Raw genomic sequence first — 18221 nt, 5'->3', positions numbered from 1 at the left:
CCTCAAGGCAGGGACCCTGTCTTTTATTTTTGCCTGTAATGCACCAGAGCCGCCTATAGTGCAGTATAAATTATAACAGCAGGTAGCTTCCTGGGACTCAACGGCAAGTTGTTGAGAAAGGCTAGATTCTGCAGGGTTTTGCCAAGCATCCACTAAGGTGAGACCAAATAGACTAATTTATTTCTTAGTGTGACCTTCCACTACACAATCATCAGGGGCTTCTCCTTAAATGCCAAAGGCCCATCTGAGCCTGATTCCACCACTGGTACCATTTCGGCAGCAGTTGGCTTACTAAGAGTAGGCTCTGTTTGGGTGTATTTCTAAACAGGTCCTGGGGAACATAATAAAATAATAACAATGCCTATTTTTATACAGCGCTTTGCATCAGTAGAACTCAAAACACTTCACCATCTTTTTAATATAGGTTTATCCTCACAACACCCATAGACCATCCTTCTTCTGAACATCTACAGTTCTTCATTCACAAAAGTGGTTTTTCGTTTGGTAATAGTCAAAAGATTTGGGATCCTCCATTTAAAGAATAAAAAGCTAATAAATTGTCTAGTTAAGACAAATTACCTGGATCTCCTCTCCAGAGCTGGCAGCCCGGCAGTGTTAAATCTCCTATCTGCCCATGCTTGGCTTGTTATTTAATTAAGACTGAGATAAGGATGACAACCTAATTATTTTGAAATGTGAATCCAGGCTAAGAGCAAAAAGCCCTGTGTATGGCCATAAGGTGGTCACCGAAGGAAGGGTGGTGAGACTGGGCAGGCAGAGACAGCTACTTTCATTTATTACTGTTTTTAAAGAAGAACCCTGTCAAAATCAGTTTGATAAAAGCCCTGACACAAGGACTTATTACCAGTCACTGACGTCAGTGGTGGTCTCAGGCAGTTTAGCAACATCATATGCCTGCTGCCTCGACTGTCCATAAGGTGAAGAGAGAATTAAGGATTGAAGCTAACAGTCTCAGGTCTGGCCAGCCGTCTGCGCACAATCCCCTTTCTAGTACATGAATGAAGGGAAAACAATGTCTTCTAACTTGTGAATGAAGAGAGGTGCAACTCCCATTCCACCACCTTCAACCTCTCAGAAGCAAAGGACTAATGAAAGTCTGCAGGTGGCTCTTAGCATAGTGTGAATTAAAGACAAGTGCTCTAAAACACTGCCCTATCCTGTTGCCAGAAATGCTGGTGTGTTAGCGTCTTGGGGTGGGTCAGGGGTGCGGTATTTTACAATCATATGTGGGGGTGTTGGGTTTTTTAAAAGCACGTACTGCTAAAAAGAAAGACTTCCTCAATATACAACATTACAGGCCTGATCCTGAAATCATACTTCAGGCCAGGAGAGCTTACCTGCTGTTGGTGTTAGGAGACAGAGAGAAGGGGTGCTGGAGCGAGCATCAGGGTGAGGTGCAGCAGGCTAGCAATCTTTGCTTAACTTTGGGAGCTTTTCCAGGATCATCCCTTTTTAGAGGTAGCTGCATACAAAATATGTAAGGGTGCTCAGTACATACCGCCAGCTGTCCAGTTTTATGAGCGCAGAGACATCCTGGAGGTCCCGTTTTTTGGTTCCAATCCTCAGAGGTGACAACCCTAAATCTGAGCTGACGCTCAAAAATTCAAACTCAAACCTGCATTAAAGTGTGGAGGAGTTTGGATCACCTGGGTTTCCCAATAGTTACTTAAGAGGCTCCCCATGTGCCATTACATCAGAGTTTGCAATGGTCCCTGCAGCCCTTTGCTCATAGAAAAATAGCAGAGAAGCAAATCCTCTTTCCTAATCTTCCCCTTGGCAGCCCTCCTTCTTTCTGCTAGTCGGCCAGAACTCAGACTGCACAAGCTCATCCTCACGACTGCCAGCTAGCACACACCAGTCTGGCTTCAGAATGGGTCTTCTGGTATTCTCCTCACACTCCTCCCTGCCTCTCTCCAGAAGCTACCGGCCATTTGCCTCATTGACAAACACCCCTTTACTCTGCCTGGCTTGGGACACAGCTAAAATCATTAATCTCAGGTCAGACTGCCAGAATATACCCCAGATTGTTAAATGGAACTGAACAATCAACAAAGAGGACAAAGAAAGACTAGCAGAATGACAAACACACACTGTTCCTTGCTGCTTATTCTGCTTGGCATGCAATGCCTAAACAAGGTCTCCAGAAGGAATAGCTAGTCTTCTGGGATTTTTGAAAAGGAAAGGTCGCCATGTATTCTTGATAGCTTTAAGAGAGGGATGGGCCTGGAATATGCTGAGATATTATCTGCTCCTTCTGTGCCTTTGTTATTGTAAAGTAAGCCCATCTGGAATGACCTAACCAGTCACATAAAACCTGAAAGGGAAACACTATCAAGACAGACATATTTAATAACTCCTTATTTCTCGTACCAGCAAAATCTTAGCCCTGATCTACACTACGAGTTTAGGTCGAATTTAGCAGCATTAGATCAATTTAACCCTGCACCTGTCCACACGACTAAGCCATTTTTGCCGACTTAAAGGGCTCTTAAAATCGATTTCTGTACTCCTCCCCGACGAGGGATTAGCGCTGAAATCGACCCTGCTGGGTCGAATTTGGGGTAGTGTGGACGCAATTCAATGGTATTGGCCTCCGGGAGCTATCCCAGAGTGCTCCATTGTGATCGCTCTGGACAGCACTCTCAACTCAGATGCACTGGCCAGGTAGATAGGAAAATCCATGTGAACTTTTGAATTTCGTTTCCTGTTTGGCCACTGTGGCACGCTGATCAGCACAGGTGACCATGGAGTCCCAGAATCACAAAAGAGCTCCAGCATAGACCGAATGGGAGGTACTGGATCTGATCGCTGTATGGGGAGCCGAATCCGTGCTATCAGAACTCCGTTCTAAAAGACTAAATGATTAAGTGCAGCCAGACACCAGCGCGGTTAGCCCAGCACGGTGCGCTGCTCATCACAGAAGCTTTGAAAACCAGTTTCATGACTGGCCAGGCCTCGGTGTGAAAGTTCTGTTTGTTTCTCTTTGATGAAAACCCGCCCCCTTGGTTCACTCTACTTCCCTGTAAGACAACCGCCCTCCCCTTCCCCCTTTGATCTCCGCTTGCAGAGGCAATAAAGTCATTGTTTCAAATTCATGCATTCTTTATTAATTCATCACACAAATGGGGGGATAACTGCCAAGATAGCCTGGGAGGGGTGGAGGAGGAGGGGTGGGGTAGTTGTAGGGGCACCCCCTAGAATGGCATGCAGCTAATCATAGAAGCGGGATGTCTGGGGCTCTGACCCGGAGCGGCCGTTTGCCTCTCTGGTTCTTTGGTAGGCTTGCCTGATATTCCAGGCAGGACTGATGTCCATTAGACGAAACTTAAAGAAGGGAATGACCTGGAGTCACTCCCCATTTACGTCCAGGCACCCCCGACCGATCTCACCGAGGCTGTCCAGGAGCATCCATGTCTGCCCAGGAGCCCTCGACTGACCTCACCGAGGCCAGCTAGGAGGAACCAGGAGACAGCAGTAGACGGTAAAATACGGCTGCTAACAGTCTTTGCTAACTTGCAAAGGCAAGGAGCTGCTGCTGTGTAGCAATGCAGTACCGCGTCTGCCAGCAGCACCCAGGAGACGTACGGTGACAGTGAGCTGAGCGGGCTCCATGCTTGCCGTGGTATGTCATCTGCACAGGTAACCCAGGAAAAAAGGCAAGAAACAATTTTTTGATGCTTTCATGGAAGGGGGGGGAGGGGCTGATGACATGTACCCAAAACCACCCGCGACAATGTTTTTGCCCCATCAGGCATTGGGAGCTCAACCCAGAATTCCAATGGGTGGTGGAGACTGTGGGAACTGCGGGATAGCTACCCACAGTGCAACGCTCTGAAAGTTGACGCTAGCCTTGGTACTGTGGACGCACTCCGCCGACTTAATCGTCTTAAGTGGGGACACACACAATCGACTGTATCAAATCGATTTCTAAAAAATCGACCTATATTAAATCAACCTAATTTTGTAGTGTAGACATATCCTTAGATTGAGGTGGCAAATGTGATAATTTGATTCCCCCATTACAGATGTTAATTCACATTTTTACATGTCACTCAGTTCAGAGCAGGATGGATAAAAATCTATAGTAAGAAAATCTGATTTTTAAATTTAAATCAGATTTTATTTAAACAGGTTTATTTTTTAAAAACAGACCTATTTAAAATTAAATTTGAAATGGATAACCTGTTTTAAGGCTCAAACTTATTATATGATGTTAAAATCATTGAAACTAAATTTAAAAAAATCATATTAAGCAGTATATTTTTTTCTGCCAATTTTTAAAGGAAGTCAAACTGCTGAACTAGTGGAAGTTAACGGCTAACCATCTGGAACCAGAGTTTGTTGAAGTGCTGAACCAGCTTTGAGAGCAGTCACCTCTTCTGAAGGGGATAATTATATAATATATAATATTTTTCTTCAATTCAGTTTAGTCAACTATTCAGTTCAGTGACTAGTTCACTTAAAGTTAAGAAACTAATTGGAAGCAGAAAAAGCAGGAAAGCTTGTTTTCCTCTTCCAATCTGTGAATAAAAACTAGGTTTGAGAAGGTGAGAGCTATTAATTCTAAAATCCTGAAGCACATGGTGATCAGAAACAATCACTTCAATTCATTAACTACAAATATTTCCTTTGCTTATTAAACCAGTTTTAAATGCAAAACATGTTTTGATAGGTTTATGTATCAGCACTTTTAAGGCAGTTTTATTTAATAAAAAATCTAAATGCTGTTTTGTGCATTTTACTTGACTTTTAGTTTCCATCCAAATAGAGCTTGACACATCACAAATAAAAAATTAATAAATTGAGTACATAAGAAATGCATCACTTACTATGTTAAGATAATAAAGAATGTAAAAATTAAGATTCTGAATAAATGTAAGTTAAGCTATAAAATTGCTTAAGTAAATGTGTATAGATGTAATGTACCCTTTTGGTTAGCAAAAAGCAGCACCAAATTTAGTGTAAAGGCTATATTTAGTTGCAAATAACATGTTTTAATGGCTATGAACTAATGACAATCAACCTTTCGTTAAGAAAATAACTGAAGTACAAATGCAAAACATGATTAAAGTTTGATTTAGACCAAGGTTTCCTGCTTATTTAAATCACAATTAGAATAGTTGATTCAAATAGCTTTGGTTTAAATAAATCCACCCTGGTTTAGAGAACAAAACCAGCCTTGTCACTTTCACTTCCTTTTTCATGCATAAGCTCAACACTGTTGCTTTGGGATTTTCAACATTGCCGGGGAATATTTATATCTCTTCCCCTCCTTCTGTCCCCCGAAATGCTGCTTTTAAATCCTGCTGCTAAATCAGGATTTAGGCTTGCTCCACTTTCAAAGTTTTTTTTTAACTAGTGATTGTGATGTACATTGAAGAAAAGGCTTGTATATATTAGGTGCATTAAGCATTACCATCAGGACAACACCCAAATGCCAAGTCTGCCCTGTTGCGTCAGCTGCACCTTCATGCTTCCAACTTCAGGATAGCAGAGCTGGATTTACTCAGAAAATATTTACCTCAAATTTAAGTGAAAAAACAAAAGGGGCTATATCATTGTTTTGATTTACTGGGTCCTTTTTACTCTAGTATATTATAAGATATAGGATTTCCTCAGTGCAAAGCAGCTTTAGAATGTAGCAATAGGAAATCATGATAGACTGAGTCCCTTCCTAGCTGTATACCTTGACAATGGCAGAATCATAGTGATGAATAGGCCCGTAAATAAGATATTAAAGAACAATTCATTTTTAGTTCTGCTGAGCAACTGCACCAAGTGAGTTGTAAATACTTTAAACTCCCAGAAGCTTTTATACCCCTTGCAACAATCTTTTCATCTCCATCAGTATCCTGTAATCTTCCACTATGAAGACACAACCCTGAGCTCTTCTGGCATACTTTGCTCTTATAGTAATATTGTTTTAGCCAAGAACAGTTAAAAGAGATGCTCTCAAAACATTAGTTTTAGTATACACACACACTGCAGAATCTGGTATGGATGGAAATGTTTCTTTTTTTTAAGTGTAAACATTCTCCTGTAGAGTTCTAGAACTAAGGCTTTGTCTACACTACCTTGTGTCACTACAGCCATGCCGCTAAAAGGTGCGCAGTGTAGCTGCTATTTGTCAGGCAGGAGAGCTCTCCTGCCGACACAAAACTTCCACCCCCCACGAGACCAGAGCGCTCCTGCTGACAAAACGCTGTTCATACCAGTGCTTTTCACTAGTAAAACTTTTGTTGTTCAAGGGGATGTTTTTTTAGACAAAGCCTAAAGGTTGTATTAGTGCATGAAACCCAGAGTGCAAAACTGACTAAAAACATGAAGTATAAGAACCAATCTACTTCCACATTCAGTCTGACAGATTCACAAAAACAAACAAAAAAAAGGCCAAAACCCCCACCAACTAACACACCGGTTATTGTTGTGTTTGGGTTTTTTTGTCGGAGCTTCAAAAATGTTTCAGTACCAGTAAAGTTTTGTTTTATGCTAATTCTTGTTTTAGCCATAACAGTTTCTTCTGACCCTAATTAGGACCAATCATGGGTGAAAGGCTCTTCTGTTTGTTTGAACTGACAGACCTGTGTTCGATTGTGCATATGCACAATGGGGCTGAATTAAAGTTTCATGGAAATGTTAATTCTGGCATTTCCTAACTTGTGAGTTCTTGACTTTGCAACCTTAACACTTTACATAAAGGATTTTTTGGTAGGGAAGATACCCTACTATCCCATACTATAGCATTAATCAGCACTAAGCTGAACTGCTATTTTCTTGCATGGTAATAACTAAAATCATTCTGTGGGTTATTTACAGAAGTAAATAAAACATGGTCTCTACCTGACTTTGCTTGTTTCCAGGAATACAACCAATCAAGGGCTTCTCCGTTTATGCTTTTAGGAGTTTGGCTCTGATCCAGAGTGTTTCCTGGCCATATAATGGCAATCAAAATAATGCTAATGCTGGCAACACTTACTGGAATGATAAACATGTTATTTAAACAGATCTGAGCCCTTTGTTCTTCAACTCACTATAACCCTTACCCATGCTATTAATGTTGGTAATATTTTTCCTACCACCAACTAGAGCAAGAATATGGACTCGCTAAACTACTGCTGGTTTCTGACGTCTATAAGTCAATCTAATTAATAGTGAGGCGTTAGCTTTTCTTCTTTATTAACCATTAGCCTGTAATTCCCATAAGATGATACCTGACTCTATCATGTTCCCCCCCCACCACCAGGATTCAGTTGCTTTTTGAGTTAAAATGAATATTTTCCTAATGTTTAGCTTAAACTTTTCCATCCTTAGCTTCAAGTCACTGATGTTGATAAACTGGAAAGCGTTCAGAGAAGAGCCATGAGGATGATTAAATGATTAGAAAACACACCTTACAGTAATAGACTCAAAGACTTCAATCTATTTAGCTTAACAAAGAGAAGCTTAAAGTGTGACTCAGTTACATCTATAAGTATCTACCTGGGGAACAACTATTTAATAATGGGCGCTTCAGTCTAGTAGGGGAAGGTATAACATGAGCCAATGGCTGGAAGTTGAAGCTAGACAAAATCTGACTGGAAATGAAGTGTAAAATTTTGACTGAGGTAATTAACCATTGGAACAATTTGCCACGGGTTGTGGTGGATTCTCCATCATTGACAATTTTTAAATCCAAGCTTGGATTTTTTTCCCCTACAAGATCTGCTCTAGGAATTATTTTGTGTAAGTTCTATTGCCTGTTATTATACACAAGGTCTGACTAGAGGATCACAATGGTTCCTTCTGGCCTTGGAATCTATGAATCTTTAAGACAGTATTTCCCTTACTTTGTTCATATTGTTATCTTGAAGACATTTAGAGTCTCTGCTTATGTCCCCTTGGAGCGGTCTTTTTTTCTAAATTATATACATTTAGCTGCTTCAGTCCCTCCAATGCCAAAATCTTTATGCCTATGCCCTGCAAGGCAGAATGCATCCTACAAATTGATTTGCTGATCAGTAGTAAACCACTATAAATCACCTTTAACAGTACAATACAGTCTTAGTTTCCTTCCTAGAGTTCTCTTTCTTCCAAGAGGAGTTGTCAGGTCCTTGGGCTTCGTAGCAAATTTTCCTGATGAACAGCAAATTCGACCTAGGGGTTGAAGTTAGGCTGTTACTACATCTGGTCAAGAAGAGTGACCTATCAGGAGCATGCTTAGAACAAAGAATGATTGGGTATGTTATTCTGCAAGTCAGCAATTATTGACTAGGGCATCTGTCTTATCTGGGCATAGGCGCCAGCTTCCTCCGGGCCTGGGGTGTGCGCAACCTCCCGCTCCGTCCCAGGCCCAGCCCCCACCAATGTTCCCTCTAATTTTTTATATCCATGTGTGGAATGAATTTTATTATGTGCACCAATATGGAGGTGATGTGTGGCGGGGGTGGGGCCAAGGGGTTTGGAGTGTGGGAGGGTCTCAGCGCTGGGTCAGAGGGTTGGGATGCGGCGGAATGAGGGCTCTGGCTGCGGGTGCAGGCTCTGGGGTGGGCTGGGATGAGGGTTTTCGGGTGCAGGATGGGGCTCAGGGCTGAGGCAGAGGGTTGGCGTGCAAGGGGGTAAGGGCTCTGGGGTGGAGATGAGGGGTTTAAGGTGTGGGAGGGGGCTCAAGGGCTGGGGCAGAGCACTGGGGTATGGGGAGGGTGAGGGCTCCAGCTGAGGGTGTGATCTCTGGGGTGGGACCGGGGATGAGGAGTTTGGGGTGCAGGCAGCCCTGGGGTTAGAGCCAGAGGAATCCCCCCAGCCCTCTCCCCGCTGGCACCACGGAGCTCTGGGGCTGGGGGAGAGGCCTGGGGCAGCCCGGCATGCCCCAACTTTCTCCACTCTCCAGCCCCACCCACCCACCCTCTACCTCTCTCTTCTCCAGGCTGCTGTGGCTGCGTGGCCCTTTATAGCCTGTCGCACGGCCACGCAGCTTAGAGGGAATTTAAGCCACCACCTGACCCCTTTCCCCAAACCCCCATTCGCATCCTGCCTCTTCCTGCCCCTGCTCCATCCCAAGCCCTGCTCCCACCCATCCCCTTCTCCCAAGTCCCCATCCCACCCTGCCTCTTCCCGCCCCCACTCCTCCCTGAGCCTCCTGCATCCCCCAAATAGGGTGACCAGACAGGAAGTGTGAAAAATCGGGACAGGGGGTGGGGTGTAATAGGCGCCTATATAAGATGCAGCCCCAAATATCGGGACTGTCCCTATAAAATTGGGACATCTGGTCACCCTACCCCCAAAACACCTGATGGAGGCAGGCAGGAGGCACTGGCAGGGAGGGGGAGGAGCTGATCAGCAGGGCTGCTGAGAGGCGCTGAGGGGGAGAGGGGAACTGGCTGCCAGTGGGTGCCAAGCACCTGTTAATTTTTTTCTGTGGGTGCTCCAGCCCTGGAGCACCCACAGAGTCAGTGCCTATGTATCTGGGTCTCATGCTGCAGTCCTTACTCTTATAAAACTACTCAGAATTCAGTCAGTTGCTCCAACAGACTACCAGGGAGTAAGGGAGCCAACTGAGGGGGATAGGGACATTGCAAAGAAGCTAAATGATTTCTTTGCATCAGTCTTCACCACAGAGGATTTTGTGGAGATACATACCCGAAATGAGTAGGACTGAGGTAACAGAAAGACAGAGCTGTGAGAATATGAAATATCCAAAGCAGTGCTAGAACCTATAAAAAAGAAAAGCAACAAATCCCCAGGATGTCCAAAAATTCAAGGGGAATTTCCAAATAAGCCACTGAGCTGCTAACAAATACATGCCGACTTTCCATTAAAATCAGCTGCTGATATTGGAGAATAGCAAGTGTTGTAACGATCATTAAAAAAGGCACAAGGGTGATCCTGAGAATTACAGCTCACTGAACCTCATTTAAGTACCAGGTAAACTGGCTGAAACAATGATTAAAGAGAACGTTATAGAACATCTAGTTGAATAGGGTGAGAGGGACCGACCAGCATGACTTCTGTTAAGAAAAGTCAGACCTATTTAATTTACTTGAATTCACTTGAACATGTAAACTAAATAGTGTGTATACAGAAGAGCCGATTGATATAATTTATCTGGACTTTCAAAAAAGTCTGATATAAGTTTTGCCTAAGAAGTTAAGGGGACTAAGTACTGGGAGATAAGAGCCTCGGACTGTCAGGGATCGGAAACTGGGTAAGAGTCAGAAAACAAAGTAAGATTCAAAATAGATCAGGTATTTATACAGATAACGGGGCAAGTCCTCAGCTGGTGTAAGTTGTCATAGCTCTATTGACTGCAATGGAGCTATGACAATTTACACTAGTCGAGGAGCTGCTCCAGTGTGAACATCTACAGTTACATTGGAGAGGGGAAAAAAAGATATAAAAAGGTATAAATTCCTTTGCTTCAGGACATAAGCCAACCATAGTTGCTGGAGTTACAAAGAAGCTTTCCCTTTGGGCAGGTTATTTTATAATTGTTTATTACTGGGATCCTTACATCTTCCTGAGAAACTGCTCATACTGTATACTGCTGAAGATGGGATACTGGACTAGGTGATTTTACTGGCCCAAACTAGTATAGCAATTCCTGGAGGAAGCAGAATCCAGGTAGTCAGCTTCCTCTACATTCTACCTGCAGGTCCTAGCATACACAAATGTCCATCACCAGAAGTGTAGCCCTTTTACTAGCAAGTAAATGGGTCAAATGACCAATTCCATCCCACTTTTAAGTCTGCTGAATTTAGCACAAAATTGTGAAAATCAATATTGGAACTCTGAGGTCAAAGGAAAAAGAATCCAATTAGCTTCAACATGACTAGGATTTCATCTAAAAATGCTTTAAAATTATACAGTTATAATAAATTTGATTTTAAATTATTTGAGTATATAGGCAACAGGAAAATATCAGGAAAATAACAAGGCAAGTTACCCTTTGCAAATTCTGTTGCAGAAATATTGAATTTATGGCACAGTAATCACCAATTTGTTGTTCATGTGTGGATATTATTTAAAATGCTGATTATGGTGGTTTAAAAGACAAAATAATTTGCACAAAGAAAGACACCAAAAAAAACCCAAAGAATGTAAGACTTCTATTTAAACAAGCCTGGTACATGGAGCTATTGCTTCAATTTATACCCCTCCTCCCCCATGAATTCATGACTTGAAAGGCATCGTTCATACTCTTCATATTTGTTCTGTGTCTAAAACTGACTACATTGCTGTTCACAAAAGAGAGACATTTAACAGGTCCCTCATTTCCTATATTGGATTTGAGCGTAACACAAAAAAAGAGAGAGAGACAGATAAATGTGTCCTACTTATAGTGAAAGATAACTATTTTATGTTCTTTGATACAGTGCCCAAAATCTGACAACCAGGTAGAGATGTTTTTCTTCTCAAAACAAAAAAACAATACTAAGAATAAGAAACAAGCATGTGATGTTGCTGCATTTTGTAATAAAGGCTGAAAAGCTATTGATTTTCCAAACTGTATCTCAGTTGATCCAAAAGGCCGTATCTCAGCAGAGCAAGAAGACTGAAATTCCAAAGAGAGAAATTGGATTGCACAAAGGACAGCTGCCAACTTCCTCCCCTTTCAAATACCTAACCTCTCAGATGTGTCTTGGCAGGCAAAGCAAGAAGAACTTTGAGGCATCTTAAGGATAGTATTGTAACATTCCGAGGTGCAATCCAGACCAGTGAGGTGTTGTGTCACTAGCTGCACCGCAACCTTGGGTGTCTTACAATGCTTTGCTGATGTAGCTCTCAACCAGAGCCACTCACACACAGCCTACCAGCATGCAGGTCACGCCCTCGGTGTCTGTGTATAGCTGCAGCCCTGGTCCAGCAACTCTGACCTCAGCAACCTGTCAGCAACACACCAATCACATTCTAGCTTCCACCAGTTTTGGTTACTACTTGTAGGGTGACCCCAACACACTTCCAGTCCCAAATTTTCCCCAACATTTGTGTCCTAGACAATTCAGAGATTAAAGGTCCATTGCCCCTGTAAAGGGTCAGTATGCCACAGTTTGCTTACCAAACAGTTCAGTTTAAACACAGCACTGGATGGGTTCAGATTAAAAATAAAACAAGTTTATTTAACTACAGAGAGAGAGATTTTAAGTGAGTACAAGTATAAGTTAGAAATGGTTACAAGACAAATAAAGATAACACACTTTCTAGTAGCTAAAACTTAACAAGCTAGACTTGATTCAAGGTAAAATCCTTATAACAGGTTACCAGCAACATGGCTGACCACATTCTCAGGATCAAACCCCAAAGTCAAAGGTCTGTTCATTGGTTTTCTTAGGTGAGAGAGAAAGAGAGATAGCTTGTGGTATTTTTGCCCTCCACTTGTATAGTCCAATCACCATCTGAAATGCATTTTCCCCCAGGGTTACCCCTAGATAAAGTTCATTCTAGCTGTGAGAAAGGAGACATGGAGTCTAGGGTGAAAGAGGTTCCATGTGGTTGTTTGCTAAAATGCAAATTGATCTGTTCCTGCCCCTCTTCATTGCAAAACTATGGCCACTTGACAGGTGATTGCCAATCAACTTTGATGACACCTAGCTACGCTATCAGTTTGTCCTTTGTCTTTGAGAAACTGGTTCACCCCTCCGCAGACTTGTCTGATAAGCACATCATAGTGATAATTTCAGCTTATGTTCGTAACTTAATACGCATTTCGTACATACATTACTCAGGAATATTGATGATCAGTGTATTATTAGCTTTTAAATGATACTTCACAAGGCATATTTTACACAGAGTATTACAATGATGTCCAGTGTGTGAATACAGGGTTTTTTTTGATCAACAGTATCTCTTCCTGTAAAGCAATGCAGACATTCAAGAGCTGTGGGCTCTGCTAACTTTTGGGATTCTGATACAATTGAAGTCTTTATGCTTTGGGGGGAAGCCACTTTGAATCAGAGTTTCTTTGATAAGTAGACTATATACAAAACCCAGGGCCAGCTCCAGGCACCAGCCTAGCAAGCAGGTGCCTGGGGCGGCCAATGAAGAGGGGGGCGGCACGTCCGGCTGTTCGGCGGCGGGGCCGTCACTCCCTCTCAGAGCGAAGGACCTGCTGCCGAATTGCCGCCGTAGAATGAAGCGGCAGTAGAGCTGCTGCCGCTTGCGATGGTGGCTTTTTTTTTCTCTGCTTGGGGCAGCAAAAACGCTAGAGCCGGCCCCGATAACCCCATTTATAAAGCACTCTTCATTACTGACAGAGAAATAAGAAGTCTTTGTTGACCTCCAAGTGCTCACAATCTGATCTTAGGGCCATTTATGGCAAGTTCAGTGGTCTCATGCCAATCCTTTACCTTCTAAAATGCATGCAGGATCTATCCACCTATTGTATATATTCCCCAAATCTATCAGAGAAGATGAGAAAAAGAAGAGTAGTCTACGGACAGGTCTGGGTGCCAGGATCTTCCAAGTTCTAATTCTGTCTCGGACACTGAATCCCACTGTGGTGTTGGAGAAAACAGCCCATAAGACAATGTCCTGAGGAGTTTCAGACCTTCAAAACTGGCCAGTTTCCAGTGGTTTATTGCTGCCTACAGGGTCTGCAGAGGCTCCCCTTTCAGTACACACACAGCTCCAGTTCATATCAGTGTTTGGCAAGCGTTTCCCAACCCCTGTTGAAGTCACTGATATTTTTCTCCCTGTCCTGATCCTGATCCTGATCCTGCATCAGACAAGGAATTCCACAAAAATCTCTTGGGAGTCCCACCCTCTGCTCCTTTCTTGACAGCTCAGAGAGAAACAAATCACTCTCACTATTTCTAACCTCCTGAAGAAAGCACATGCAACTGTCTTCTGAGCCACAGCCTTTGAACTGAGGAGTTATCAAAGTTTGCACTATGGACAAAATGTGCCTCAGTATATGAAAGAGCATATCCAGTGCCCAGGGGTGGACTGAAGCCTGACTAAAGATACACACACTAGAACAAACACAGATGAGACAAAAGGACAAAATGATTAGTAAGATAGAACCATGCCCTGGCAGCTCTGACCCCACACCAGAGTATAGCAGAATGTGAAGATAACAAAGTAAAGCTGATGTAAGTGAGAGAAGAATATGGTCCATTTTTTAAAAAGTGAATTGTATCTGTTTTATTTTGGTTTTGTCCATGATGGGGTGGAAAATTAGTATATATTTATATGAAAATAAAACCTCTCTCTCAAGAGTCTGATCCTGCCACCATTGCAGCCCCAGTAGTAAAATCACCATTAACAACTGCAGGAGCAGGGTTGGATTCTTTGTGAACATTTTACTATCGCACTAAATTAAAATAAAATAAAAAATTGTCTTTTTGTATTGTAGAAAAACTTGACTTTTTTTTAAAAAAAATACAGGATTTAGCATCTTGGGATTATAGTGAGAACTAGAGGTTTATTAGCAAGTCTATTCTTTGGTTGACAGTCTAACTAGCTCCTGCTGTGTCTTTTGCCCTAATCTGCCCGTGGATTAAATGCTAAGTTTTTCCTATTAAATGAGCCTTCAAACTAACTCTGGAAGAGACCAAGTATTTTAATTTTTTTAAATGACTTAAGTCCTTTGCTTCCCCCTCCCTCCCTTGAGAACTGAGGCAAAATGAAAGATACAGAGCAACAGACTAAGTCACAGGAGGCTAGATTGGAATTCTCCCTTTTTGTTTTGGAAACTTTGAAATAGGCAAAGCCACAGTTAGTATTATGGGTGCATGAGAGACCACCTGCAGTTCAAGTTACATCTCTCTCTGTTCTCCCTTACCTTTACTCAGCTCTTATCTCCTTCCCTTCCCTTTTCACCTTCTTGCCTTACCATATTTAATCCTCCATTTTACTCCCACTCTCCTTTACCTCCATCTGTCCCGTTTCTTCCTTCTACTCCCACACCCTTCCCTCCCTTCCTTTATAACTCTACTCCTTCCTCTTATTCCATCTGCCCCAATGCTCTGCCCCTTTGCATTTCTTTTTCCTTCTTAACACCGTCTGCTTCCTCCTACTCTCCCATCACAAAACACCATGTTTAGCTCAAACGTGTTAAGCTATTTCTTTGCACAGGATAACTGCTTGTGGGTTGCTCTCTAATCTCTCAGAACCTGGTGTGTTTTTTTCATACATCAGTCCTGTGCTGTTTGGGTGTGTCTTTCTAGGCAATCCTGAAAAAACAATTCTGGTTCTATTTGAAGTCACTGGGAGCTTTGCCATGGACTTCAGTGGTCCAAGGCATAGCTCTATGAGAGCTGACCTATAGCCATGGTAGTATATTGATAGGAGTGAGTGCAAATATTACAACTTTTAGTCCCAACTCTGGCATAGGTCTTCTTGGGTGTCTGCGGTAAGTCACTTCTCTCAGTGTACCACCTACTCTTGCCCCCATCTCCAAATCTGTAAAATGGGGATCAGTTCTCTCTCAGAGAACTTAATTTGTTAATGTTTATAAAGTACTGTGAGATCTTCTAATGGAAGGTACTATGGATATATTTAATTATCTGTTTGAAAAGACAATAGTCTCTCTGGCTTTTTTTAAGTCTCTCTTTATGCTTGTAAGTCATAGAAAGTTTCTCTTATTCACAGTCCCTGAAAAACTTAACTAGACTTCATAATCAATAGGATGCAATGTGTGCTTAGCTCTGCAAAGATTGTACTGGACAGAAGCCAGTTTTAAATCCTAGTAATCATTTTCTGTGATTCTGCTTTTGGAAAGGAAGTCCATATTAAATGTTGTGTTGCTGCTGTTATCTGGTCTTGGAAGATAGCTGATACTTCAGAATCATTGTTGGCTAGCAGCACTTATTACAGAAGTGAACATGCCTTTGCTTTACACACACCGTGAATAAATATCCACATGGTGTGTGGCTGCAAATGTCACCTCAGGATACCTGCAGTATTTTTTAGAAGAGTTATTCAGAATTTATAAAGGAAAAATAATTCAGATAATTTATTTTCCACTAAGCAGTTTGAATCTGCCAGCAGGGAAATAAGAAATAAGGGCTTTCAAGAACTTGCTATTATTAGTGGGATAGGAAGATATAGTTTTCACAGTTCTTGGAACAGGGTAGGACTGAAGATTACTTTTCTGAGCTAAGAGTTTTGATGTGCTGGGAATAAGTACTCGTTTTCATCCAAATATTTTACCTGGTCTCAGTTTATTATTAATAAACTTAGAAAGATAGTTGAGGAAAGAAGGGGAACAGGAATTTGGAAATTATTTTGATACCTGAAGGTTGTGTGACAAGTCAGCAACCCCATGTGTAGAGTATTATAAAAATGAGAGAGAGACAGGGCTACCTACAGGCAGAGTTGTCAAACCCACAGGGCATGTTGCGGCCTGAATTTCTCAGTGGGAAGTGGGCGGGGCGGAGTAAATCACATGGCCTTCTTGCAACTCAGTTCAAGCTAATGCAGTCAGAAAGATCTTCTCACACAAAAACCTAACAGGTTCTCTCCTCAGGAAAGAGGGCTGGCTTCTAACAGAGGGAAGGTTTTGATCTCCAGATATATATTGTTTTCAACCCCAGGTATAATTCACAATCTCTAGGATGTAATGCCAAGGAAATGGACTTAAAGATAACTGTAGTACTAGAGATACTCCCCAAAAAATCCCTCCCCATTTTCAAATAAGACCCATTTCAGGGCACTATTTCAGGACACTACAGGAGAATTGTCATGACTATTTCACAAGGCTGGAGTAAACTTACCAGCCTGGGCACAATCTCCTCACCCGTTCCTTACAATGATGAAAAAGGAAAAACATTTTAAAATAATATTTTACTTGGCCTTAAAAAAAGAGAAACTGCTCCCAGGCTAATGGGTAAGTAGAACTTTCACAAGGCTTGTTTAGTGTATGCTCCTGTTGTGCTGTATGTGTTCAATAAAGTAGCCAATTCTTCACTTCATACCAAATTTCAGTATTTTTTGAGGTAGTATAACAGTTGCTTACCTTTCTGCTATCAGGTACAGTCCCTTCCTGAGTTTCCCTTGTTCTTGGGAGTTCATTTAAGTCTCCAGCCAAACCTAATAATAATAACAACAACATCAATAATCATCCATTCCTTCCTAAGTCCAATGCAAAAAGATGTCCACATGAAACAAATTCTCCAGCTGTGCTCTCCTTTCCAAGTTATAATAATGATACCACCAGTTGCTTCTTAATTCCCCTCTCAGGGCTGAGCTCTCTCAGGCTTTTTAGCCAACACCCCCCCCCCCATCTCTTCCTCAAGAAACTTTATCCAGTCCTTTTGTTCTCCCTTTAGCTCTGGTCCGAGGCTCTTCCAAAGCCCTTTGACATAAAAGACCCAACAGCAAAACCCGTCCGATGTCTCTCCACATGGAGCGAAATGCAGCTTTCCTTCCCAACATTTGTTGCTGCTAGGCCTACATCTCTAATCATCCTGGGAACTATACGTCCCAGAATGTCTTGGTTCTGAGATAAACCCACTGGGAACAGAGTCATGCTACACCTTTAGCTTCAACTGAAGGACAATACTAATTCTGTTACAATCAGAATGTGTGTGTGTTTTGGAGAGTGCCAAGCACACCTGGGCTGCTAGATAACCTCAACAAACCTTTGCCTAGGAATAAAGCCATATTCCAGCCACGGCTCAACTCTTATTTTTGGAAGTATGCAAACATTTGGTTCCTTTCTTCTCCCTTATTATTTGTTGTGTTGCTGGATGGGAAAGAAAACAGTGGACAGAGCACCTAGAAGGAAGATTCAGTCAGGCATTTGTGGCTTGGTTTTCCAATGGAAAACTCTGTTCTTATATATTTACTAACACACATTACTTTTTTTTTCAAGTGAACAAATATAATGTTTGTGACAGAGCACGCAGGTGTTGTGTGAACTTCCCTTCCACAGCTCTGCCTGTGGAACTTAGGTGAACTTGCAACACCCCTGCTGTAGCAATATGGACACCCTTTCTCAAAACACAGCTCTGCCAATGCATCTGAGTTCAGATTTGCAACACATCCTCCCACAAGTCCTGCTTTCAACCCCAATTCTATCAATGCACCTCACTCCAGACCTGTTACAGCCTCTGCTTACTCTGCTTCTGTGCCCTCCCACAGCTCTGCTGATGCATCTCAGCCCTGACATGAACTATCTACCGCTTATTCCACTCTCTAGCCCCTTGACTGGAGAATTCCAGTTGTGTCGATTTGTCATTATTTGGGGGTTTACACAAACAGAACGAGAATGGGACGTTCCAGAC

At 42.3% G+C, this 18221-nt stretch overlaps 1 long non-coding RNA gene across 1 annotated transcript; it reads right to left on the bottom strand.

The window, feature by feature from the left end:
* Positions 1–3266: 3266 nt before the first annotated feature.
* Positions 3267–17192, bottom strand: LOC128843491 (uncharacterized). The gene is made up of 4 exons (XR_008446277.1): positions 16952–17192; positions 9637–9710; positions 8041–8154; positions 3267–3652 (listed from the first exon to the last, which is right to left on the bottom strand). It is a non-coding gene; the product is annotated as an uncharacterized LOC128843491 (long non-coding RNA).
* Between the last annotated feature and the right edge of the window lie 1029 nt (positions 17193–18221).

This window comes from Malaclemys terrapin, chromosome 9, assembly GCF_027887155.1.
Source record: "Malaclemys terrapin pileata isolate rMalTer1 chromosome 9, rMalTer1.hap1, whole genome shotgun sequence".
NCBI classification, from domain to species: Eukaryota; Metazoa; Chordata; order Testudines; family Emydidae; genus Malaclemys; species Malaclemys terrapin.
This window is presented reverse-complemented; position numbering and strand designations above follow the sequence as displayed.